Genomic DNA, 26,848 nt, shown 5'->3' with positions numbered 1-26,848 from the left:
AGACAAAGATGGTTACTATATAATAATAAAAGAGCCAATTCATCAAGGGGATATGATAATCATAAATATGTATTCACCAAATATTGGAGCACTTAAACATATGAATGATCATTGGGTCAAAAATGAAATCGAGATGGCAATTAAAAAATTCTTGGAACTGGATGACAATAGTGATACAACCTATCAAAACCTCTGGGACATAGCAAAGGTGGTGCTAAGAGGAAAGTTCATAGCCCTAAACACCTACATCAAAAAATCGGAAAGAGCACTAACAGACAATCTAAGGTCACACCTCAAGGAACTAGAGAAAAAAGAACAAACCAAACCCAAACCCAGCAGAAGAAAGGAACCAAGATCAGAGCAGAATGAAATGAAATGAAATTGAAACAAAAAAAATTACAAAAGATAAATGAAACAAAATGCTGGTTCTTTGAAAATATAAATAAAATTGATAGGCCATTAGCAAGATTAACCAAGAAAATAAGAGAGAAAATCCAGAAAAGCCTAATAAGAAACAAAACAGGAGATATTACAACTGACACCACAGAAATACAAAAGATCATTCAAGGCTCATATTAACACCTTTATGTGCATAAACTAGAAAACCTAGAAGAAACGGATACATTCCTGGAAAGATACCACCCTCCTAGCTTAAATCATGAAGAATTAGATACCCTGAACAGACCAATAACAAGTAGCATGATTGAAATGGTAATTTAAAAAATTACCAACAGGCTGGGTGGGGTGGCTTACGCCTGTAATCCCAGCACTTTGGGAGGCCAAAGTGGGCGGATCACCTGAAGTCGGGAGTTTGAGACCAGTCTGGCCAACATGGTGAAACCCTGTCTCTACTAAACATACAAAAATTAGCTGAGTGTGGTGGTGGATGCCTGTAATCCTGGCTCTTCAGGAGGCTGAGACAGGAGAATCGCTTGAACCCAGGAGGAGAGGTTACAGTGAGCCGAGATTGCACCACTGCACTCCAGCCTGGGCAACAAAGAGTGAAATTCTGTCTCAAAATAAATAAATAAATAAATACATAAAATAATAAAATAAATAATAATAAAAAATTTACCGACAAATAGATGTTCAGACGGATTCACAGCAGAATTCTACCAAGCATTCAAAGAAGAATTGGTACCAATATTCTATTGACAATATTCCACAAGATAGAGAAAGAGGGAACCCTTCCTAAATCATTCTATGAAGCCAGTATCACCCTAATACCAAAACCAGGAAAGGACATAACCAAAAAGAAAACTACAGACCAAATCCTTAGTGAACATAGATGCTAAAATCCTTAACAAAATTCTAGCTAACTGAATCCAATAACATATCAAAAAGATAATCTGCCATGATCAAGTGGGTTTCATACCAGGGATGTGGGGATGATTTAACATATTCAAGTCAATAAATGTGATACATCACATAAACAGATTTAAAAACAAAAAGCACATGGTCATCTCAATAGATGCAGAAAAAGCATTTGACAAAATCCAGCATCCCTTTATGATTAAAACTCTCAGCAAAATTGGCATACAAAGGGCATACCTCAATATAATAAAAGCCATCTACGACAAATCCACAGCCAACATAACACTGAGTGGGGAAAGCTGAAAGTATTCCCTCTGGGAATTGGAACAAGACAAGATACCCACTCTCACCACTTATCTTCAACATAGTACTGGAAGTCCTAGCCAGAGCAATCGGACAAGAGAAAGGAATAAAGGGCATCTAAATTGGTAAAGAGGAAGTCAAACTCGCTGTTTGCTGATGATATGATCATTTATCTAGAAAACCCTAAAGACTCCTCCAGAAAATACTAACAGAGCTAAAGGGAGAAATAGATAGTAATACAACAATAATAGAATACTTCAATTCTATACTTTCATGAATAGATGGAACATCCAGACAGAAAAGAGAAAAGAATCAAAGCATATCCAGACATATACAGAACATTTCACCCAACGGCAGCAGAATACACATTCTTCTCAAGTGCACATGGGATATTTTCCAAGACACACATGCTAGACCACAAAACAAGTCTTAACAAATTAAATAATATTTAAATCATCCCAAATATATTTTTGACTACAATGCAATGAAACTAGAATCAATACCAGAAGGAATATAGGAAAATTCACATATACATGGAAATTAAACAACACACTCTTGAACAACTACTGGGTCAAAAAGGAAATCAAAAGAGAAATTAGAAAGTATATGGAGACAACTGAAAACAAAAAGTAAGCAACCAAAAGTTATGAGATGCAGCAAAAATTTGGTTACTTGAGATACTCAAGTAACCAAGTATGAGATTACTTGAACTTCCAAGAGGAAATTTCAGGTAATAAATGCCTACATTAAAAAATAAGACAGGTCTAAAAAAAAAAAAAAAAGAACAAAACTAAGGTCAAAGTTAGCAGAAAGAAATAAAATAATAAAGATCAGAGCAAAATAAATAAAAAAGAAGAATAGAAAAATCCTGAAAGTTGATTCTTTGAAATGATAAACAAAATCAACAAACCCCTAGCAAGATTCAACACCCTTTTATGATAAAACAACTAGAGGGAATGTATTTTAACACAATAAAATCCATATACCACAAACCCACAGCTAACATCATATTCAATGATAAAAAATGAAAAGGTTTTACTCTACTATCTGGAACAAGGCAAGGATGCCCACTCTTGCAACTTCTATTTAACATAATGCTAGAAATCCTAGCAAGAGAAACCAGACAAAAAATAAATAAAATCCATACATATCAGAAAAGAGGTAAAATTATCACTGCAGATGGCATAATCTGTTGTTGTTATTATTATTATTATTATTATTTGAGATGGAGTCTCACTCTGTTGACCAGGCTGGAGTGTAGTAACGTTATCTTGGCTCACTGCAGCTTCCACCTCCCAGTTTCAAGCAATTCTCCTGCCTCAGCCTTCTAAGTAGCTGGGATTACAGGCACCTACCGCCATGCCCAGCTAATTTTCATATTTTTAGTAGAGGCAGGGTTTCACCATGTTGGCCAGGCTGGTCTTAAACTCCTGACCTTGGGTGATCCGCCCACCTCAGCATCCCAAAATGCTGGGATTACAAGTGTGAGTCACTGCGCCTGGCCCATAATTTTATATATAGAAAATCATAAATATTCTACAAAAAACCTGTTAGAACTCAGTGAAGTCACAGAATACAACATCCATATACAAAAATCAGATGTGTTACTATTCATTAACAACAAACTAGTATCTAAAGGGAAATTAAGAAAACAATCCTAATTACATCAGCATCAGAATGAAGGAAATATTTAGGAATAAACTTAACCAAGGAGGTGAAATACTTGTACACTGAAAATTATAAAACACTAATGAAAGAAATATTAAAAGATACAAATAAATGGAAGACATCTGTGTTCATGAATTAGAAGAATTAATGTTCTAAAATGTCCATACTACTGAAAGCAAACTGCAGATTCAATGTACTATCAAAATCCAAATGGCTCTTGTTTTTTACAGAAGTAGAAAAAAATAGTTCTAAAAATCAGATAGAACCATAAATGATTCTGAGTAAAGCAATTTTGAACAAGAAGAACAAAGCTGGAGAAACCACACTTTCTGATTTTATATATATATTACAAAGCTACAATAGTCAAAACATTATGATACTGGTATAAAAACAGACACATGGGACAATGGAACAGAATACAGAGCCCAGAAATAAAACCACCCATTTGTGGTCAACTGATCTTTCACAAAGTTGCCAAGAGTACACAATGGGAAAACGATGGTCTCTACAATAATTTGTGTTGGTAAAACTGTATATCTACATTCAAAATAATGAAATTGAAGCCCTTGTTTTATGCCATAAACAAAAATCAGCTCAAAATGGATTAAAGACTTAACTATAACACTTGTAATTGTAAAACTTCTAGAAGAAAACACAGGAAAAACCTATTGGTCTTGACAATAATTTCTTTGATATGACACTAAAAGCAGGCAACAGAAGCAAAAATAAACAAGTGAGATTACTTCACACTAAAGCTTCTGCACAGCAGAGGAAACAATGAACAAAATGAAAAGTCAGTCTATGAAATGGGAGAAAATATTTGCAAACCATTTATCTGATAAAGGGCTAATATCCAAAATTTATAGGGAACTCCTGCAACTCAGAAGCAAAAAACAAATAATCTGGTTAAAAAATAGGCCAAAGAATTAAGTATACATTTCTCTAAAGAAGATGTTCAAATGGCCAATAGGTATATGAAAAATCAGTAAAGCATCAGGGAAATGCAAATCAAACCACAATGAGCTATTATTTCACACCTGCTAAAATGACTATTACAAAAAGAAAAAAGAAAACAAGTGTTGGTGAGGAAGTGGAGAAAAGGGAACCCTAGTATGCTGTTGGTGGGAATGTAAGTTAGTATAGTCACTATGGAAAACAGTATACAGATCCTAAAAAAATTAAAACATGGAATTACTATATGATCTAGCAATCTCACTTCTGGGGTAGTATGAACCTAAAGGAATTGAAATCAGGATCTTGAAGTGATATGGGCACTCCAGTGTTCACTGCAGTGTATTAACAATAGCCAAAACACTGATGCAACTTCAATGTCTTATCAATCAACAGATAAACTGATAGAAAATGTGATATATAAATATAATGGAATATTATTCAGCCATAGAAAAGGAGATCCTGCCATTTGGAACAACATGAATGAACCTCGAGGACATTATGCTAAATGAGATAAGCAAAACACATAAGAACAAATGCTGCATAATACTATGTATATAAGGATAAGGTAGACTCATAGAAACAGAAAGTACAGGCCAGGCTTAGTGGCTCATGCCTGTAATCCTAGCACATTGGGAGGCCAAGGCAGGAGGATCACTTGAGACAAGCCCGGGCAACATAGTGAGACCTCATCCCTACAAAAAAAAAAAAGAAAGAAAAAAGAAAATAAAAATTAAAAGAAAATTAAGAAACAGAGAGTTCAGTGGTGGTTGCCAAAGACTGGGTGTGTGAGGGAGGGTGGGGGAAAACAGAGAGGTGAAAGGGTACAAAGTTTCAGTTATACAAGATGAATAAGTCCTGGAGATCCACTGTATAGCACATGCCTACAGTAAATAACACTGAATTATATGCTTAAACATTTGCTACGAGGATAGCTTTTATGAAAGTGTTTATATTATAGAAAGAAAATAAATAAAGAGGGTGAGAGGAAACTTTTGGAAGAATGGATATGTTGTGGCTTAGATTGTGGTCTTAGTTTCATAAGTCTATTCTTATCTCCAAATTTATAAAGTTGTATATCTTAAATATGTACAGCTTTATGTACGTCAATTATACCCCAGTAGTTTTTTTTTAAAAAAAGAAAATGAAGTTACCTGCTTAGTTGGGTCAAGAAATATGTATCTCCATTTGGTAGCCATTACTAATGTGAACTGTCCCAAAGAAAGATACAGTCCAGCAAGATTATTTTTTTCCCCTGTTTTCATATGAAAAAAGTGGTGATGTGGTTAATGCAAGCACACATCTACTAGCCTCTTAACAAAGAGCGTGGTGGTACTCTGTAAATATCGTCAGATGGGCTTTTTGGTGACTCATGCTATGTTAAAACATCTTTTCATTCCCTGCACTTCTTGAAACTGACTCTTGAAACTTTCCATTCTGATTCCACTGCCCTATTTTGAGTTCTCATCATCTGTCACATAGATTAATACAACAGCTCTCTCTCTCTCTGTTTTCTCTCTACATTTGAGTGCTATCTGAGTGATGGGTCTCTGGTGCATACTGATCTATGTCATGCCCCTGCATGACATAGTTCTCCAGCAATTCCCAGCAAAGTCCTCCAGCAACTCCCCATCAGCCTTAGAGTGAAGTCTGTGTTCCTTAATAAGGCCAGAAAGGCCTGCAAGGGCTGGCTCTGCCCTCTTTCCAGCCTCATCTCCTCCTGCAGCCCTCCTTATGCTGTCTTCCTTGGCTTCATCATGTTTCCTGCAGCTCTCCACATTCACCGACCATGTTGGTGTTTGCTCTGTGATTTGCTCTGTTGACTGTTTTGCCTGAATGTCCCTCCAGGTCCCCTGCTAGCTCTTTTTTTCACCCTGACTTACTCATCACAATATTTCCAACTCAGCTCAGGCTTGAGCTCCTCCAGGAGTCCAAGCTGGGTCTGGCACCTTACCTCTAAAGTCCCTGAGCACCCTGTCTCGTAGCACTTGCCACTTTAAAAATGATCTCTTCAGGTCTGTTTCCTCCACCTCTCTGCTGTGAGTGCTTTACATTTTAAAAAATATCCCCATGCACTAACGTGTGGAGCAGCAGTGTAGTATTAAAAAAAAAAAAATGGTGAGAGCACCAATCTAGGGGTCAGAAGTGTGGAGTCTTAATCCTGAGTACCAGTTATATGTCTTTTGGCAGCATTCTAGAGTTGTTGTGATAACCATGAGAGATAATAGGGTAATATCTACTGAAGGACAAAGTACTAAACAGATAGAAAACCACTGGTTGCTTTCTAAGTCTTATATTTAATACCCTTTTCTTATTTCCCACCATATAGGACCTTTCCACATTTGTCAGGCTTATGATGATCACTATAGTCTCAGACTGATGAATCCTAGATATTTTTCTTCAGCCCCAACCTCTCTCCTAAGCATCACACCCTTGATTTCAACTGTATGTTCAGTATCCTTCACCTGTGATTTGTGCCTTTTGTACCTGGAAACTAAGAGGTCTCAAATATAACTCTTATTTCCTAAATCAGCACCTTCTCCTCCATGTTTCCCTGAATGGCATTATCTGCTCTATGCATCAAACTAGAATTTCAGATATATCTTTAGTTCTTTGTCTTCCTCAACATTGCGTTGATGTGGAGATGGAAAGGAAAGAGGAGAAACAGAGGGGAGTTTGGAGGCAAATCCTTCCATGAGACAAATAATGCAAAGAAAGTGGGGAGGTGCTGAATGGTGAGAAGGTGCACAGGGACCAGATCTCAAAGGACAATGTAAGTCCTTGATATGGTTTGGCTCTGTGTCCCCACCCAATTTCATCTCGAATTTTAATCCCCATGGTCTGAGGAGGAGGGACCTGGTGGGAGGCGATTGGATTATGTGGGCAGTTTCCCCCACGCTGTTCTCATGAGATCTGATGGTTTAAATGTGTTTGGCAGGTTCCCCCTCGCTCTGTCTCCTGCTGCCATGTAAGACGTGCCTGGCTTCCCCTTCACCTTTCACCATGATTATGAGTTTCCTGAGGCCTCCCCAGCTATGCCGAACTGTGAGTCAATTAAACCTCTTTCCTTTATAAATTACCCAGTCTCAGGTTGTTCTTTATAGCAGTTTGAAAATGAACTAATATAGTCATGCTGGAGAATTTGGCTTGATTCTGAAGGCAACAGTAATCTGTTGGAGGGCTTTAAGGAGGGATGGGGGTACATGATAAGTTTTGAGCTTTCGAAGATTTAATCTGACTGCAGTGTGAAGAATGGATTGTAGGGGCTCAAACCTGAGTCAAGAAAAGTATCAGAACCTGAATACAGATGAAAAAATAATGAGATGACGGAGAAGAGAAGATGAGGTCCTGGACAGCAGCAGAGTGTGGGGGAAGTAAGACAAACTGGGACTCAGGTGAGAAAGGATCCTTGGAGGATGGCTAGTTGGTGGGCTATTCCTGCCTCAGCTAGGGGAATAGTGAAGAGGACCAAAGGGAGCAGGCCGTGTGAGTGTGAGACCACTTGGAGACAAATAAGGGTAGCCCATGAGAGTGAGGGCAGTCAGGCTCCCTGACCACACTGTTTCCCCTTGGTTCTCCATCATGGTTGGAGTTTATTTTGCCCAGTGAGAAATGAGAGATATAATCAGGAGATTATGTAGAAAAATAATTTTGGAATGAATCACAAAGGGTATAACAATATAAAAAATCATTATAAGACAATTGAAATAGGAACTGAAAGGAAAGTGAGGCTTATTTTCTTATAAATAGTTTTTGATTATTCACGAGACCTTAATGTCTTCCTCGAGAAAGTGGATCAGTTTCAATTTTCAGCCATAGTTCATCACCTCCTTTCCACTAGTGAGTGATTACAATGAAAAGTAAGGAAAACAGATTGTTTTGTACTCCTCAAAAGCCTACCTGTGAATCATTTCCTGAAGACAAAGGATTTTTCCAAAAATGTAATGTTAATAAATTCACAATGCTCTTCTGCTTGTAAGAGTGAAAGAAGAAACTGAAAAGTCAGGAAAGAGGAATTTACTTATACCTGGTGCTTCTGCTGACAGAGACTTGAAGTTATACCAAGCAGTCAGTATTAACCATTTTAAAGGAGAAGAGAAAAGTTGACTTTTTCTTTCAATGTGACCTTGGGACCCCTAAAGGGAGTAGTGGTGTGGCTGAAGGTGCTAAGGGTCAGGTCAGTTTCCATTAGGCTCTTTTATATTCTGGAAAATAATTGCTGTGGGTGAAGCTTAGGCTACTGGAGAAAAGATTGGAGACCCCATTCTCTTACCTTGTAGTAAAGTAGAAACTTCTCCATCACCTCAGTTAAGTAACTTAATAAGTCTTTCCTTAAAAAAGTCAATATAAATGATATTTTATCAGTAATAATCATAGCAAACTTTTTCACTCATGAAAAATAACTCAATGAAGATTAAACTTCATTTACAAGCTCTTCAGATTCACATATGATCCTTGTTAGTGTGCATCCAGACATGTTTGCATTCGTTGCATAGTTTTACGCACTGGACTTTAAGAATTATTTGGACACTAAGCACTTTATTTATTCATCTTTTTTTTTGTTTTTTGTTTTTTGTTTTTTTTTTGAGACAGAGTCTCGCTCTGTTGCCCAGGCTGGAGTGCAGTGGCGCAATCTCGGCTCACTGCAAGCTCTGCCTCCCGGGTTTACGCCATTCTCCTGCCTCAGCCTCCCGAGTAGCTGGGACTACAGGTGCCTGCCACCTCGCCGGGCTCGTTTTTTGTACTTTTTAGTAGAGACGGGGTTTCACCGTGTTAGGCCAGGATGATCTCGATCTCCTGACCTCGTGATCCGCCCGTCTCGGCCTCCCAAAGTGCTGGGATTACAGGCTTGAGCCACCGCGCCCGACCTATTCATCTGTTTTTTAGATATACTGCAAGAAATGAGTCCTAAGTCTTAGGTAGCTAAGTCAGCTTAGCAGCTGATAGTTTGCTGCTGAAATCACTCATGCATATAAGCATTTAAAGGGAGCTTTTCCACTTTCACATATTTGATGCAACTGTTCGGAACTTGTCTTTTTAAGTTCAGGGATACATATGCAGGTTTGTTACATAGGTAAAGTTGTGTCATGGGGTGGGGGGGTTGTTGTACAAATTATTTAATCACCCAGGTATTAAGCCTAGTATCTATTAGTTATTTTTCCTGATCCTCTCCCTCCTCCCAGCCTCCACCCTCCAATAGGCCCCAGTTTGTCTTTTTCCCCTCCATGTTTCGATATGTTCTCATCATTTAGCCCCCACTTATAACTGAGAACATGCAGTATTTGGTTTTCTGTTCCTGCATTAGTTTATTAAGGATAATAATGACCTCCAGCTCCATCCATGTCCCTTCAAAGGACATTATCTTGTTCTTTTTTATGACTGCATAGTATTCCCTGATGTATGTGTACCATATTTTCCTTAGTCTACCATTGGTTGGCATTTAGGTAGATCCCATCTCTTTGCTATTGTGAATTGTGCTGCAATGAACATATGTATGCATGTGTCTTTATAATAGAATGATTTATATTCCTTTGGGTATATACCCAGTAATGGGATTGTTGAGTCACATGGTATTTCTGCCCCTAGGTGGTTGAGGGATCATCACACTGTCTTCCACAATGGTTGAACTAATTAACACTGATGCCAACAGTGTAAAAGTGTTCTTTTTCTCTACAATCTCACCAGCATCTGTTATTTTTGACTTATTAGTAATAGTCATTCTGACTCATGTGAGATGGTTTTGTGGTTTTGTTTTGCATCTCTCTAATGATTAGTGATGTTGAGCTTTTTTTCCATAAGCTTGTTGGCTGCATATCTGTCTTTTGAAAAGTGTCTGTTCATGTCCTTTGCCCACTTTTTAATGCCCACTTTTTAATGGGCAAAGGACATGATTGTTTGTTTTTTTCTTGTAAATTTGTTTAAGTTCCTTATAGATGCCAGCTATTAGACTTTTGTCGGATGCATAGTTTGCAAAATTTTTTTCCCATTCTTTAGGCTGTTTACTCTCTTGATAGTTTCTTTTGTTGTGCAGAAACTCTTTAGTTTAATTAGATCCCATTTGTCAATTTTTGCTTTTGTTGCAGTTGATTTTTGTGTTTTTATCATGAAATCTTTGCTCGTTCCTATGTCTTGAATCGTATATCCTAGGTTGCCTTCCAGCGTTTTTATGATTTTGGGTTTTACATTTAAGTCTTTAATCCATCTTGAATTAGTTATTGTATATGGTGTAAGGAAGGGGTCCAGTTTCAATTTTCTGTATATGGCTAGCCAGCTATCCCAGCACCATTTATTAAATAGGGTATTATTTCCCCTTTGTTTGTTTTTGTCAGATTTGTCAAAGATCAGATGGTTGTAGGTGTGTGATCTTATTTCTGAGTTCTCTATTTGGTTCCACTGGTCTCTGTGTCTGTAGGACTAATCTTTTTATTAGGTAACCAAGTTTTCTGTTTATTGAAATATCCTCCACAGATAAATTTAAGCCAACACAGAGAAAGAGATCTCAAAATCACTGTCAGATGCTCTATGGTAAGAAAAGAACAAAAAGATATCCTAAGAGGCAGAGAACCTAAGCTCTACCTGTTTTATTTTTTTAAATAAGTTTTTTTTTTTAATTTTTAGTTTTTGTGGGTACACAGTTATATATATTTATGGGGTACATGAAATATTTTGGTACAGTATGCAATGCATAATAATCATATCATGGAATAGTAGGTATCCATTTTCTAAAGCATTTATGCTTCATATTACAAGTAATTCAATTATACTCTTAATTATTTTTAAAAGTATAATTAAATTATTATTGATTATAGTCCCCCTCTAGGGCTATTAAATAGTATCTCTTATTAATTCTTTGTATTTTTTTAAAAATTTTACTCTAAGTTCTGGGATACATATGCAGAATGTGCAGGTTTGTTACATTGGTATACATGTGCCATGGTGGTTTACTGAACCTAGCAACACATCATCTAGGTTTTAAGCCGCCCCACATGCATTAGGTATTTGACCTAATGCTCTCCGTCCCCTTGCCCTCCACCACCTGACAGGCCCTGGAGTGTGATGTTCCCCTCCCTGTGTCCATGTGTTCTCATTGTTCAGCTCCCATTTATGAGTGAGAACATGCGGTGTTTGGTTTTCTGTTCCTGTGTTAGTTTGCTGAGAATGATGGTTTTCAGCTTTAGCCATGTCCCTGCAAAAGACACGAACTCATTTGGGTGTATACCCAGTAATGGGATTGCTGTGTCAAATGGTATTTCTGGTTCGAGATCCCTGAGGAATGGCCACACTGTCTTCTACAATGGTTGAACTAATTTACACTCCCTCCAACAGTGTAAAAGCATTCCTATTTCTCCACAGCCTTGCCAGCATCTGTTGTTTCCTGATTTTTTAATGATCGCCATTCTAACTAGTGTGTGATAGTATCTTATTGTGGTTTTGATTTGCATTTCTCTAATGACCAGTGATGATGAGCTTTTTTTCATGTTTGTTGGCTACATAAATGTATTCTTTTGAGAAGTGTCTGTTCATATCCTTTGCCCACTTTTTGATGGCGTTTTTTTTTTTTTTTTATTGTAAATTTGTTTAAGTTTCTTGTAGATTCTGGATATCAGACCTTTGTCAGATGGACAAATTGCAAAAATTTTCTCCCATTCTGTAAGTTGCTTGTTCACTCTGATGATAGTTTCTTTTGCTGTGCAGAAGCTCTTTAGTTTAATTAGATCCCATTTGTCAATTTTGGCTTTTGTCGTAATTGCTTTTTGTGTTTTAGTCATGAAGTCTTTGCCCATGCCTATGTTGTGAATGGTATTGCCTAGGTTTTCTTCTAGGATTTTTATGATTTTAGGTTTTACATTTAAGTCTTTAATCTGTCTTGAGTTAATTTTTGCATAAGGTATAAGGAAGGGGTCCAGTTTCTGTTTTCTGGATATGGCTAGCCAGTTTTCCCAGGACTATTTATTAAATAGGGAATCCTTTCCCCATTGCTTGTTTTTGTCAGGTTTGTCAAAGATCAGATGGTTTTAGGTGTGCGATGTTATTTCTGAGGCCTCTGTTCTGTTCCATTGGCCAATATCTCTGTTTTGGTACCAGTACCATGCTGTTTTGGGTACTGTAGCCTTGTAGTATAGTTTGAAGTCAGGTAGCATGATGCCGCCAGCTTTGTTCTTTTTGCTTATGATTGCCTTGGCTGTGCGGGCTCTTTTCTGGTTCCATATGAAATTTAAAGTAGTTTTTTTTTTTCTAATTTAGTGAGGGAAGTCAATGGTAGCTTGATGGGAATAGCATTGAATCTATAAATTGCTTTGGGCAGTATGGCCATTTTCATGACATTGATTCTTGTAATCCATGAGCATGGCATTTTTTTTTTTTCATTTGTTTGTGTCCTCTCTTATTTTCTTGAGCAGTGATTTGTAGTTCTCCTTGAAGAGGTCTTCACATCCCTTTTAAGTTGGATTCATAGGTGTTTTATTCTCTTCGTAGCAATTGTGAATGGGAGTTCACTTATGATTTGGCTCTCTGCTTGTCTTTAATTGGCGTATAGAAATTTTTGTGATTTTTTGGCCGGGCGCGGTGGCTCAAGCCTGTAATCCCAGTACTTTGGGAGGCCGAGACGGGCGGATCACAAGGTCAGGAGTTTGAGACCATCCTGGCTAACACGGTGAAACCCCGTCTCTACTAAAAAATACAAAAAACTAGCCGGGCGAGGTGGCGGGCGCCTGTAGTCCCGGCTACTCGGGAGGCTGAGGCAGGAGAATGGCGTAAAAACCCGGGAGGCAGAGCTTGCAGTGAGCTGAGATCCGGCCACTGCACTCCAGCCTGGGCGACACAGCGAGACTCCGTCTCAAAAAAAAAAAAAAAAAGAAATTTTTGTGATTTTTTGCACGTTGATTTTGTATCCTGAGACTTTGCTGAAGTTGTTTATCAGCTTAAGGAGTTTTTGGGCTGAGAAAATGGGGTTTTCTAAATATACCATCATGCCATCTGCAGAGACAGTTTGACTTCCTCTCTTCCTATTTGAATACCCTTTATTTCTTTCTCTTGCCTGACTGCCCTAGCCAGAACTTCCATAGTATATTGAATAGGAGTAGTGAGAAAGGGCATCCTTGTCTTGTGTCGGTTTGCAAAGGGAATGCTTCCAGCTTTGACCATTCAGTATGATATTGGCTATGGGTTTGTCATAAATAGGTTATTATTTTGAGATATGTTCCATCAATACCTAGTTTACTAAGAGTTTTTAGCATGAAGGCATGTTGAATTTTATTGAAGGCCTTTTCTGCATCTATTGAGATAATCATGTGTTTTTTGTCATTGGTTCTGTTTATGTGATGGATTACATTTATTGACTTGTGCATGTTGAACCAGTCTTGCATCCCAGGGATGAAGCCAACTTGATTGTGGTGGATAAGCTGTTTGATGTGCTGCTGGATTCAGTTGGCTGGTATTTTATTGAGGTTTTTCGCATTGATGTTCATCAGGGATATTAGCCTGAAATTTTCTTTTTTTGCTGTGTCTCTGCCTGGTTTTGCCATCAGGATGATGCTGGCCTCATAAAATGAGTTAGGGAGGAGTCCCTTTTTTTCTATTGTTTGGAGTAGTTTCAGAAGGAATGGTACCAGCTCCTCTTTGTACCTCTGGTAGAATTCAGCTGTGAATCCATCTGATCTTGGGCTTTTTGGTTGGTAGGCTATTAATTACTGCCTCAATTTCAGAACTTGTTATTGATCTATTCAGGGATTTGACTTCTTCCTGGTTTAGTCTTGGGAGGGTGTATGTGTCCAGGAATTTATCAATTTCTTCTAGATTTTCTAATTTATTTGCGTAGAGATGTTTATAGTATTATCTGATTGTAGTTTGTATTTCTGTGGGATCATTGGTGATATGCCCTTTATCATTTTTTATTGTGTCTATTTGATTCTTTTTTCTTCTTTATTAGTCTAGCTAGCAGTTGATCTATTTTGTTAATCTTTTCAAAAAACCAGCTCCTAGATTCACTGATGTTTTGAAGGGTTTTTTTTTCCTGTCTCTGTCTCCTTCAGTTCTGCTCAAATCTTAGTTATTTCTTGTCTCCTGCTAGCTTTTGAATTTGTTTGTTATTGCTTCTCTAGTTCTTTTAATTGCAATGTTCGGGTGTTGATTTCAGATCTTTCCGGTTTTCTGATGTGGGCATTTAGTGCTACAAATTTCCCTTTTAACACTGCTTTAGCTGTGTCCCAGAGATTCTGGTATGTTGCCTCTTTGTTCTCATTGGTTTCAAAATACTTATTTCTGCCTTAATTTTGTTTTTTCCCCAGTATTCACGCAGGAGCAGGTTGCTCAATTTCCGTATAGTTGTGCAGTTTTGAGTGAGTTTCTTAATTTTGAGTTCTAATTTGATTGCACCGTCGTCTCAGAGACCGTTACGATTTCCATTCTTTTGTATTGGCTGAGGAGTGTTTTACTTCCATGTATGTGGTCGATTTTAGGATAAGTGCTATGTGGTGCTGAGAAGAATGTAAATTCTGTTGATTTGGGGTGGAGAGTTCTGTAGTTGTCTATTAGGTCTGCTTGGTCCAGAGCTAAGTCCTGAATATCCTTGTTAATTTTCTGTCTCATTGATCTGTCTAATATTGACAGTGGGGTGTTAAAATCTCCCACTATTATTATGTGGTAGTCTAAGTCTCTTTGTAGGTCTCTAAGAACTCGTTTTAGGAATCTGGGTGCTCCTGTATTGGGTGCATATATATTTAGGATAGTTAGCTCTTCTTCTTGCATCGATCCCTTTACCATTATGTAATACCCTTCTTTGTCTTTTTTGATCTTTGTTGGTTTAAAGTCTGTTCTATCAGAGACTAGGATTGCAATTCCTGCTTTTTTTTTTTTTTCTTTCCATTTACTTGGTAAATATTCTTCTATCTCTTTATTTTGAGCCTGTGTCTTTGCACGTGAGATGGGTCTCCTGAATACAGCACACTGATAGGTCTTGACTCTATCCAATTTGCCAGTCTGTGTCTTTTAATTGGGGCATTTAGCCCATTTACATTTGAGGTTAATATTGTTAGGTGTGTGAATTTGATCCTGTCATCATGATGCTACCTGGTTATTTTGCACAATAGTTGATGCAGCTTCTTCATAGTGCCATTGTTCTTTATATTTTGGTTTGTTTTTGCAGCAGCTGGTACTGGATTTTCCTTTCCATATTTAGTACTTCCTTCAGGAGCTCTTGTAAGGCAGGCCTAGTGGTGACAGAATCCCTCAACATTTGCTTGTCTGTAAAGGATTTTATTTCTCCTTTGCTTGTGAAGCTTATTTTGGCTGGATATGAAATTCTAGGTTGAAAATTCTTTTCTTTAAAAATGTTGAATATTGGCCCCCACGCTCTTCTGGCTTGTAGGGTTTCTGCAGAGAGATCTGCTGTTAGTCTGATGGGCTTTCCTTTGTGGGTAACCTGACCTTTCTCTCTGGCTGCCCTTAACATTTTTTCCTTCATTTCAACCTTGGAGAATCTGTCAATTATGTGTCTTGGGGTTGCTCTTCTTGAGGAGTATCTTAGTGGAATTCTCTGTATTTCCTGAATTGGAATGTTGGCCTGTCTTGCTAGGTTGGGGGAGTTCTCCTGGATAATATCCCGAAGTGTGTTTTCCAAATGGATTCCATTCTCCCTGTCACTTTCAGGTACACCAATCAAACGTAGATTTGATCTTTTCACGTAGTCCCATATTTCTCGGAGGCTTTGTTCATTCGTTTTCATTCTTTTTTTCTAACCTTGTCTTCATGTCTTATTTCAGTAAGTTGATCTTCAATCTCTGATATCCTTTCTTCTGCTTGATCAGTTCAGCTATTGATACTTGTGTATGCTTCATGGAGTTCTCATGCTGTGTTTTTCAGCTTAATCAGGTCATTTATTTTCCTCTCTAAACTGGTTATTCTAGTTAGCAGGTCCTGTAACCTTTTATCAAGGTTCTTAGTTTGCACTGGGTTAGAACATGCTTCTTTAGCTCAGAGGAGTTTGTTATTACCACCTTCTGAAGTCTACTTCTGTCAATTCGTAAATCTCTTTCTCTGTCCAGTTTTGTGCCCTTGCTGGAGAGGCGTTGTGATCATTTGGAGGAGAAGCAGCACTCTAGTTTTTGGAATTTTCAGCATTTTTGTGCTGGTTTTTCCTCATCTTCATGGATTTATCTACTTTTGATCTTTGAGGCCGATTACCTTGGGATGGGGTTTTTGTGTGGGGGTCTTTTTTTTGTTGATGTTGATGTTGTTGCTTTCTGTTTGTTAGTTTTTTTTTTTTTTCCTAGCAGTCAGTCCCCTCTCCTGTAGGCCTGCTGCAGTTTGCTCGAGGTCCACTCCAAACCCTGTTTGCCTGGGTATCACCAGTGGAGGTTGCAGAAGAGCAAAGATTGCCATCTGGTCCTTCCTCTGGAAGCTTCATCCCAGAGGGACACTGGCCTGATGCCAGCTGGAACTTTCCTGTATGAGGTGTCTGTCGACCCCTGTTGGGAGGTCTCTCCCAGTCAGGAGGCACGGGGGTCAGCAACCTACTTGCGGAGGCAGTCTGTCCCTTAGCAGAGCTTGAGCGCTGTGCTGGGAGAATCTTTTCAGGATCTGCTGCTCTCTTCAGAGCCGGCAGGCAGGAAAGTTTAAGTCTGCTGGAGCTGTGCCCTCAGCTGTCCCTTCCCCCAGGTTCTCTGTCCCAGGGAGGTAGGAGTTTTATCTGTAAGCCCCTGACTGGGCTGCTGCCTTTTTTTCAGAGATGCCCCACCCAGTGAGGAGGAATCTAGAGAGGCAGTTGCGCCTCAGCTGCTTTACTGCATTGTGGTAAATTCCGCCCAGTCCAACCCTCCTGACCTCCTTAGCACTGTCAGGGGAGAACTGCCTACTAAAGCCTCAGTAATGGGGGATGCCCTTCCCCCCACCAAGCTCGATAGTCCCAGGTGGACTTCAGACTGCTGTGCTGGCAGTGAGAATTTCAAGTCAGTGGTTCTTAGCTTGCTATACTCCATGGTTGTGGTACCTACTGAGCAAGACCACTTGGCTTCCTGGCTTGAGCCCCTTTCCAGGGGAGTGAACGGTTCTGTCTTGCTGGGGTTCCAGGCACCACTAGGGTATGAAAAAAGACTCCTGCAGCTATCTCAGTGTCATCCCAAACAGCCGCCCAGTTTTGTGCTTGAAACTCAGCGCCCTGGTGGTGTAGGCACATGAGGGAATTTCCTGATTTGCCGATTGCAAAAACCGTGGGAAAAGCGTAGTATCTGGGCTGAGTAGCACAGTCCCTCATGGCTTCCTTGGCTGGGGGAAGGAGGTCCCTTGGCTTCTTGTACTTGCTGGGTGAGGCAACACCCTACCCTGTTTCTGCTCACCCTCCATGGGCTGCACCCACTGCCTAACCAGACCTAATGAGATGAACGGGGTAGCTCTGTTGGAAATGCAGACATTGCCTGCCTTCTGCATTTGTCTCTCTCAGAGCTGCAGACTGGAGCTGTTCCTATTTGAACATCTTGCCCAATCAACCCTATGTATATATTTTTTATACCCATTAACCATTTCCACCTCCCCCTCACTCATTCGCTAACCTCCTAACTCTGGTAACTATCCTTCTGTTCTCTAGTTGCATGAATTCAATTGTTTTAATTTTTAGATCCCACAAATAAGTGAGAACATGCAATGTTTGTCTTTCTGTGCATGGCTTATTTCACTTAACATAATGGCCTCCAGTTCCATTTAGGTTGTTGCAAATGACAAGGTCTCATTCTTTTTTTAATGTCTGAATAGTACTTCACTGTGTACAAGTACCACATTTTCTCTATCCACTCATCTCTTGATGGACACTTAGCTTGCTTCCAAATCTTGGATATTGTAAACAGTACTGCAACAAGCATGGGAGTGCAGATATTTCAATATGTGGATTTCCTTTCTTTTTTTTTTTTTTTTTTGAGACGGAGTCTCGCTCTGTCGCCGGGGCTGGAGCGCAGTGGCCGGATCTCAGCTCACTGCAAGCTCCGCCTCCCGGGTTTACGCCATTCTCCTGCCTCAGCCTCCTGTGTAGCTGGGACTACAGGCGCCCGCCACCTCGCCCGGCTAGTTTTTTGTATTTTTTTAGTAGAGACGGGGTTTCACCGTATTCGCCAGGATGGTCTCGATCTCCTGACCTCGTGATCCGCCCGTCTCGGCCTCCCAAAGTGCTGGGATTACAGGCTTGAGCCACCGCGCCCGGCCTCCTTTCTTTTGGGTATATACACAGCAGTGAAATTTCTCAATTGTATGGTAGCTTTATTTTTAGTTTTTTGAGGAACCTCCAAACTGTTCTCTGTAGTAGCTGTACTAATTTACATTCCCACCAACAGTTTATGAGGGTTCCCTTTTCTCCTTATCCTCACCAGCATTTGTTATTGCCTGATTTTTGGACAAAAGCCATTTTAACTGGGGTGAGATGATGTCTCATTGTAATAAAAAACCACAAAAATCTGTGACTTAAATCAATAAATATTTATTTCTTGCTCAAGCAAAGGCCATTGTGTGTCAGGGGAACTCTCTGGAGCTTATATTTCCCAATGATGATTCAGCATTTCACCTTCATGCCAACATTTGATTTATTATTCCAACAATGAAACAATGGGGTGGAGCATTAAGTATGAGCAATTAAAAGCTTACATGTGGAAGTAAAACATATGACTTCTACTCTAATTTTTTTGGTGAAAGTAAGCCACACCTAACCTCAGGGAACTCAAGAAAAGGCAATTCCCCAGTGGGCCTGAAAGAAAAAGAATTATGCAGCACTGATATCTACCACAGATGTCAACTTTTTATTCTGCTAGGTAAGGACATCAAACACACACACACACACACACACACACACACACACACACACACACCACCCCATCCTATCCTTTAAAACCACCATCATTTCCTTAAAGAACTTACTTTTTAACATTATGCACAAAATTACCTATTAAAATTCCAGTGCAATTTTTTATTTGCTGTGCTCTTCCCTGTATCTTAGGAAATCAAACTACATTTTTCAGAATCCCTTACAGTAGGATACCTCATTATATTCTTTCAATGAACGGCATTCATGTGTGATTTGGAAGGCAGAGGAAAAGCAAAAGCCATTATTGCTCCTAGGATGGTGGTAAGCAGAGGATGGGCTTTGGTAAACGGAGATATGTTCTCACTGGCCTCCTACAAATCACCCATTTAATGTTCTTGGCAGCTGAGATTGCTGTTGATAGCCTCTCAGAATTTCTGTAATTTCAGTCCCCTGGTCATTTCTACATTTTTGAAAGCCTCTAACTCTGAGATTTATTCTTTCTTGTGTGAAATATCTAGAGGAGCTTTTCTGACTGATAAAGTATATGGCACTAAGAAACAGGTTATCAAATATGGAGTCAGATCTGGTTAGATTTGAAGCAACAATAATCTCACCTATTAGAGAAAAACAGATATTGGTAGGTCATGGCATATATGGGAAAATAGCTACTTAAATTACTGCATGTAGTTGCTTATAATAAAGTTCTTGTTGAAGGCAAAGCTTTGGGGATTAGGTGGCTGCTTAATCCATTATATCCATATAGAATGTCTGCATATTCATTATATCCATAGAGACTACTGAAATACTTTATCAGTTAGAAAAGCCCCTCAAGGTATTTCAAGCAAGAAGGAAAAAATACCAGAGGTAGAGACTTTCAAAAATGTACTCTATCCATATAGACTACTCTATATGGAGAATTCATATGCAGACCACATGAACACTAAGGTGGGATAGCTGCTTCTGACTTAATTGGAGAGGATTAAAAAAAAAATGAAAAACTCAGACCTAGATTTTTTAGCTCAAAACAGTCAGATTGGGAGGCTGAGGTGGGCGGATCATGAGGTCAGGAGATTGAGACCATCCTGGCTAACATGGTGAAACCCTGTCTCTACTAAAAATACAAAGAATTAGCTGGGCACGGTGGCGGGTGCCTGTAGTCCCAGCTACTCGGGAGGCTGAGGCAGGAGAATGGCGTGAACCCGGGAGGTGGAGCTTGCAGTGGGCCCAGATCACGCCACTGCACTCCAGCCTGGGCGACAGAGCAAGACTCCATCTCAAACAAACAAACAAACAAACAAAGAAAAACCACAGAAAACTGGAGAGCTTTTATGATTGTCATAAAAGAAGCTTATGTTTAATTCTACAATCCACAGCATCAAATTTTGGGTGTAATTTTTTTTGACAAAGATCAGACCCAAACTTTCATGTTGTGGGTTGCAGAATTAGAGCAATTTGGAGTCATGGCTCACTAGATTCTTTTGTAAAAGTTGGGGCATTTGTTGGAAAGAATAAAATTCTGAACTGGAATAGAGACATCCAGATAGATTCCAGTGATCTGAATTTTTTTTAATAAGATCCCTTGTTGGAAGTATCTGTAATGATCTCAACCAGGGTCATTTCAAAGGGATTGCAAAGGGATGCAAGTGCATCTCAAAACTCATCTCTCCACCTTTTATTGTCTCTAGACCCATAATGAGAGTTAGATTCCCAAAGGCCTCAGGAGACAAGTAAAAAGTCTGACTTTGGAGGAGAATTACAAGGTTTTGCCAATTTATATCAGTCAGCAAAAGGAACATAGCCTGCCAAAGCCTTGATTTTTAGCCCTGTAGGACTGATTTGCAGACTTCTGACCTCCAGAAATGTAATATAATAAACTTGTGTTGCTTTAAGCCACTGATTTTGTGGTAATTTGTTATAATAGCAATAGGAAAGATACAATGATCTACTAAAGTTTTACTTAATATGGATAGTCAAAGAAAAGTTCTAGGTCTGGTGAACAGAGATTATGGCTTGAGTAGCCACAACATATCCCCTAATTCCAAGATCTAAACCAGCATTCAAAGAGGAACCCCTTGGATGAAGGGAAGGACACATCATTTTGAGGAAGCATCCTGCAGCATGTCCATGAATATGTACTGTAAATCTTTCCCCCGGTGTTTCCTAAAGCCTCTGTGAACTGGAAACTTCAAAATACCTAGACTTTACAAGGGTTTTATACAGTGAGCTGACACTGATTACTGATAACCCAAATTGTACTGTAGTCTAACTGTCAAAGTGGGTGCTTATAGATGTCAGATGACACACAATTTTCACCTGAGTTCATCTCACGCTGGGTGTACTAGTTTTCTATTGCTGTGTTACAGATTACCACAAACTCAGTGGATTAAAACAATACCCTTTTCTTTAAGCTCACCATTCTGTAAAGCAGAAGACTGTGCAAGATTGGCTGGGTTCCTTGCTTATGGAACCCAAGGCCATGGTTTCATGGCCATGGTCTTCCAGGGCCAAAGTCAGGGTGTCTACTGGGCTGGACTCTTATCTGGAGGCCCTAGGGATGAATCCTCTTCTAAACTCATTTAGGTTTCAGGCAGAATTCAGTTCCTTGTGGTTGTAGGACTGGGGCCCTAATTTTCTTGCTGGCTATTGGCCAGAGGGTCCTCCTCTGCTCCTAAAGGCTTCCCACATTCCTTCCTATGTGACTCCCTTCATATTCAAAGACAGGAATGGAATGGCACACAGAGTTCTTCTTATGATTGACTCTGACGTTCCCTTATGCCACCAGATATAGAAGGCTCTCTGCTTTCAAGGGCTAATATTATTAAATCAGGTTCAGCCAATCTTCTTGTCTTAAAGTCAATTCTGCTATATAATATAACAGTCATGGGAATGAGAACTAATCATATTCACAGGTTCCAGGAATCGGGATGGGACATCTTTGGGGGACCATTTTAGAAATTCTGCCTACCATAGTGGGCCACATGGATCCATGAACCCACTTGGCAATTATTTTCTCAATTCCTGAGTACATGGTTGGAATAGACACTCTTGGCTACTGGAAGAAACACAACATTGGGCCCTTGACTTGTGAAAGGGATTTATTATTATAGGAAAGGCCAAGTAGAAGCCTGGGTGACATGGTAGAGAATAGTGTCAGCTTCAGTCTCTGGTACCTGGTATGGAACTGTTAGTCTGGGATATGCTTTATTTTCTGAATCAACAGAAAAGATCACCAGAAACATATAATAATTTTTTCTTTTTTTGTGATTGGGATAATAGTATACCCTTACTGTTTTACCCAGTGCCATGTCAACTGTCAAAATTGAGAACACAGAGACATTGATTATCTCACCTTCCTGTAGAATATCATGCTGTCCACCTCATTGATAGCATAGTGTCAACGGACCTAGTTAACTGGAACTAGCAGATATCCTAGGTGCCTTTGCTAGATATATGCATTACAGAGGTTGGGAGAGAAACTTACAACCCTAGTGAAGTTTCTAGGAATTCTATAGTCTGGGGCATGTGGAGATTAGCTCCTTCAAAGTGAAAGACAAATTACTGCATATTAAGTGTTATTACTAAGAAAGAGGTGTAGTACTTAATGGGATATTTGGATTCTGGTGGCGACATGTCTCTTATCTGAGTTTGCTGCTCTAACTTATTTATCAAGTAATAAATAAAGATAAGCTGATTTGATACTTGAGTTTTATGACCTATTTGGTCCAATTATGCCCAAAGTATCTGGTAAGAATGTTGTGTGGCGGCTCTGGCAAGACTTAGTAAGATAAATCACTTTGAAGAACATGTAGAATTGTGGACTAAAGTTATGCCCTTCTCCTGCATTTGAGAAACAGCATATTGGTAGCTAATTGGCCCTGGTAGAGATCAAATTTTGATCATGGGATAACAAGTGATCATGTGACTTGAATTGTCCAATATAAAGTAGTTATAATGTTGGACATAAACAGCAGCCTTCCATCATCAAGTGGAAGTTGTATTGTGTCCAATAACTTTTGTTTGTCTTTCCAGATACGTTCTGTACCTTGCTATTTCCCTCGGGAGATCACCATAGGCAATATCAGTAGACAATAACTATTACGTCCCCTGATTTCCAGCTTCTAGTTGGGTTGAATGAATTGGGAGCCTGGTGGGAGATTGAAAAAAGAGGAGGGAAGTTCCTTTCATGCAATGATACCTTGGGTTTGCTGTGTCCCTTAGCCCAAAGTCCTTTAATCTTGAACTTCTCTCAAGGAAGCCCTCTTCACATAAGTTTCTCTTTTCAGATTACAGTAACTGGTTCTCTTCTTTTGCTACTTCAAACTTAGGGAATGTAAAAGCCCCAGGGTGTTACACTGTCCTTTTGTGAGTTTCCCACACCCTGCACATACATTTGTTAATAATTTCTTCATTAAACCCTCCTCACATGATCTTATTTTGATGGCATCATTTATTCCTGGTTCAGGACCTGACTGATACAGTGTCTGGTACTAGAAATAGCCATAAGAAAACAGAGCCTGAAAATTGGATTCTAGTTTGGGTTATTTATTCATATGAGTAGAACTGAGATATGCCCATTTCCAGAGTCATACGATTGCATCACAGTCACTCAGATTATCACTGATAGTAGCAAGGGATAAAGTGCAGGTGAAGACAAAATTGTTGGTAGATTAAGTTCTAAAGACAAAAATAAATTGTGTGAGCAAGTGGCTCAGACTCCTGGGGGAATTCCCTTCAACAAACTAATGAGAGAGAAAAAAATTGGCTTAAAGATGGTACATTGACACATGGGTGGCTCTGATAGTAAGGAAAGAAAGATCTATTTTTTATTCAGTTGTGTGCTCACTGGAAGACGACACATTGTAAGTGGGGTGCTGTCCTAGAAGATGTGGTATATGCTATGAGCTAATAAGTTATAAAAAGTGCTGTTTCTTCCATTTTTTCCCATTATCCCATAGTCCACCAGTGGGGGTGGAGTTACTTGGTGTCTCTTTCTATTGTACCTAATAACCCATTCACATACATTTTGCTTTCCATTTCTGCAACTTTTGCCTCTGTTCTTCTGAAGAACCTCCAAAGTGTCTTCCATATCAGTCCCATTTTTGTAGATAAGGAAACCTAGATGAACAGAGGTTAAGTAACTTGCCTAAATTCACATAGCTGTCAAGTGGAAAGGCCAAGCTCAAACCAATCTGTCAGACTCCAAAGCCCGTGATTCTTTGATTATACTTCAAACAAGACAAAGCAGGAATGTAGGCTAAAAGAAGGTAGGTAAATGGTATGAAGAAAGAGGTTCATGTAGAGTTTCAGTCACCACGATAAACAAAGCAAAACTCAGTAGGATACTTTTGCAATAATTTCAAATCCTATGACAGGAAACACAGAGGGACTGGATGGAAGGAGATCTTCTAGCTATGGAGCCTCCTATTGTGAAGGGCAAGTGCACCCACCCCAGCCCCACCTCCCCAGCACACCATTTTTGTGCATGTGGTTGTTAGGGAGCTAATGCCAGGATAGCGCCCATAAGTAACCTCAGAGAACATCAAAGCTATATGTTCTTCATGCACTTGGCAATTCTCAAGTTCCATCCCATTGCTAAGTGACTGGGAAAGCTAAGTGTTTACTTAGGATGTTGCAGGGCAAGACTTCAAGGGAATCTGTTAGATACAAGTTTAAATTCTCTTAAATCTAGGATAGTGCTCAGAGGGATCCAAGACCTCAAAGAGCATTTTTGGGTCTTGGCCTGCTGTTATTTGGAATCCTGACTTGCTCCTGGCATCTGGAGGAGCTGGAGGGACATCTGGAGGGTTGTCTGGCTGCTTGAAGAGCCCAAGAAAGTTCTGCCATTTCATCTTCCCAATGTGTTACAGAAAAGTTCCCCAAGCTTGTGAATGGAGTGTCAATTCCAAACTTTGTCCCTTTGGGCCAACAAGAAAGCATTGAGTCCTCTTATAAAAGCAGATCATTCAGAGAGGAGAAACAGCAGAGTTTTAAAATGGAATGTGAAGTAAGTGTGTGTGTGTGTGTGTGTGTGTGTGTGTGTGTGTGTGTGTCCCTTAGGAAAAAGCCTCTTCCAGAATGGAAAACAGTTAGTATTAATAGTTGTGAGATGTGTCCTCATTAAACTTCCCATTGCTCTGTGCAAGGTCATGTTTTGGTAGGTGCTCAAAGGGACTGGACAGACGCAGAACAAGTGTAAACGGGAATGCTCAGGTGTGAAAGAGCAGTGCCCACCTCTGTCTCTGGCTGTCTTCCTCCTGGGGTTTGCCCTCACAAATTGCTCCTGGGTTTTTAACTGTGCTGGGGAGTTGCTACTACTACATACAGCCCTCAGGACACAGTTCCTTCCAGGACACTCAGAGCATCTGCATCAGTGTTACCTGGAATGGCGGTGAAAATGCAGATTCCTCATACGGAATCCAGATTACCCTGACATATTACTTAGAAAAGCTTCCCTGGTGATTCTTACAAATGAAAGTCTAGACCATTTCTACAGGGGCTTCTGCCTGTTACCCGATATTGACAGTCAATATCTGTTCAATGTTTATTGTTTATTCTAAGAGCTTTATCTATATTTTTTCATTTAATCTTGACAATATTCCTCAGGTTAAGAACTATTATTATCTCCAGAATTTTTACAGAAGCTGAACATGAGGCACAGGGAAAAGAAATAACTCGTTCCAGGTCACATAGCAATTAGTGGAGTCAGCATTTGAACTCAGTTTACAGAAAACATGCTCTTAGTCATTATGGTAAGCCCTGCGGATTAATCCTTCTTTTCTTTCTTTTGATCAAGATCGAACTGTATTTTTTTTTTTTCTTGCCGATGAACTTTGCTAAGGGATGAAGGGAAAACGCATTTTCGGAGGAGAATTTCTTTATCCCTTCATCATAAGAACTATCTGGACATGGTAGGTTTGGTTGACATAGCTGCCCCAGAACAATCCACGTCCTGTCCTTAACTCATGAGGAAACACTTTGCCTCCACTCTGCTCCAACCTGCCCTTCCCACCTTAATTCCTGCTCTGGTGCAGGAACCTGGCTCCAGGTTGGCAGATCTGTATACTTCCTCATGCCTACATCTTGGCCCAGCCAGTGTGGTTGCTTTGGCTTTCCCACCTAGTAAAGGACACATGTATGCTTATACAATCTTCAAAGACCAGTCAGTTCAAATACTCCCTTTTCAGAGAAGCTATCAGAAAGCCCACAAAAGGCCTTTATCTTGTGAGGTCCCAGGGCCACTTAGCAGCCCGAGTCCAACTTTTTGGGGCTTCTTTCCTCTCCTGTAGCAAGTGCAATGCTTAGCTACCTTTTCTCTTATAGCTTCTCTATCTGGCGGGGGTGGGGGGCGCTTTGTTTACTTCCTGACTTGTGAAGATTGGGTTTCTTATTGTCCTGAAGGCAGATACATGACCCTTTCCACTTGAAGAGTTTTAGTCCCATTCATTATGCAAGCATTGAAAATCTTGCAGCTTAAGGAAAGTTACTTTATTTTGTCATCGTCTCTGGTTCACAGCTCAGTTCTCTTCCTGAGATGGTTACTGAGATAAACTTTCTCCTCCATATTTTTCCCCTGAGGATGAAGTTTCATTAGCCTCTCTCCTCTTGTCAATGCCCACAAGTGAATGCAATGCAGTTACCTTGCTGGTGCAGTCCTCCCTGTCCCAAGTAGGGCCCTTGAGTTTCAACTTCTTTAACCCATTTTGGCAGGCCTGTGTTGTGCTCTGAAGGGCCACTTTCAGACATTTCCTCTGAAAATTCTGTCTTGCCCATTTCTTCCTGAGGTGAGTTCTTCAATTTTTATGTCGTGTATGAGAGAACAGCTCTATTTTTACT

General features: G+C 39.7%; 1 long non-coding RNA gene across 2 annotated transcripts in view; it reads left to right on the top strand.

The window, feature by feature from the left end:
- Positions 1-26,848, top strand: part of LOC105479693 (uncharacterized) — a 91,860-nt gene that overhangs the window by 18,730 nt on the left and 46,282 nt on the right. For both annotated transcript variants that reach the window (XR_011611585.1, XR_011611586.1), the window contains exon 4: positions 7,175-7,281. This is a non-coding gene — a long non-coding RNA (uncharacterized lncRNA). The remainder of the gene's footprint in view (positions 1-7,174; positions 7,282-26,848) is intronic.

The sequence above is a fragment of the Macaca nemestrina genome, chromosome 13 (genome assembly GCF_043159975.1).
Source record: "Macaca nemestrina isolate mMacNem1 chromosome 13, mMacNem.hap1, whole genome shotgun sequence".
NCBI classification, from domain to species: Eukaryota; Metazoa; Chordata; class Mammalia; order Primates; family Cercopithecidae; genus Macaca; species Macaca nemestrina.
Note: the sequence above shows the minus strand (reverse complement) of the source record. Positions and strands in the feature narration are given on the sequence as shown.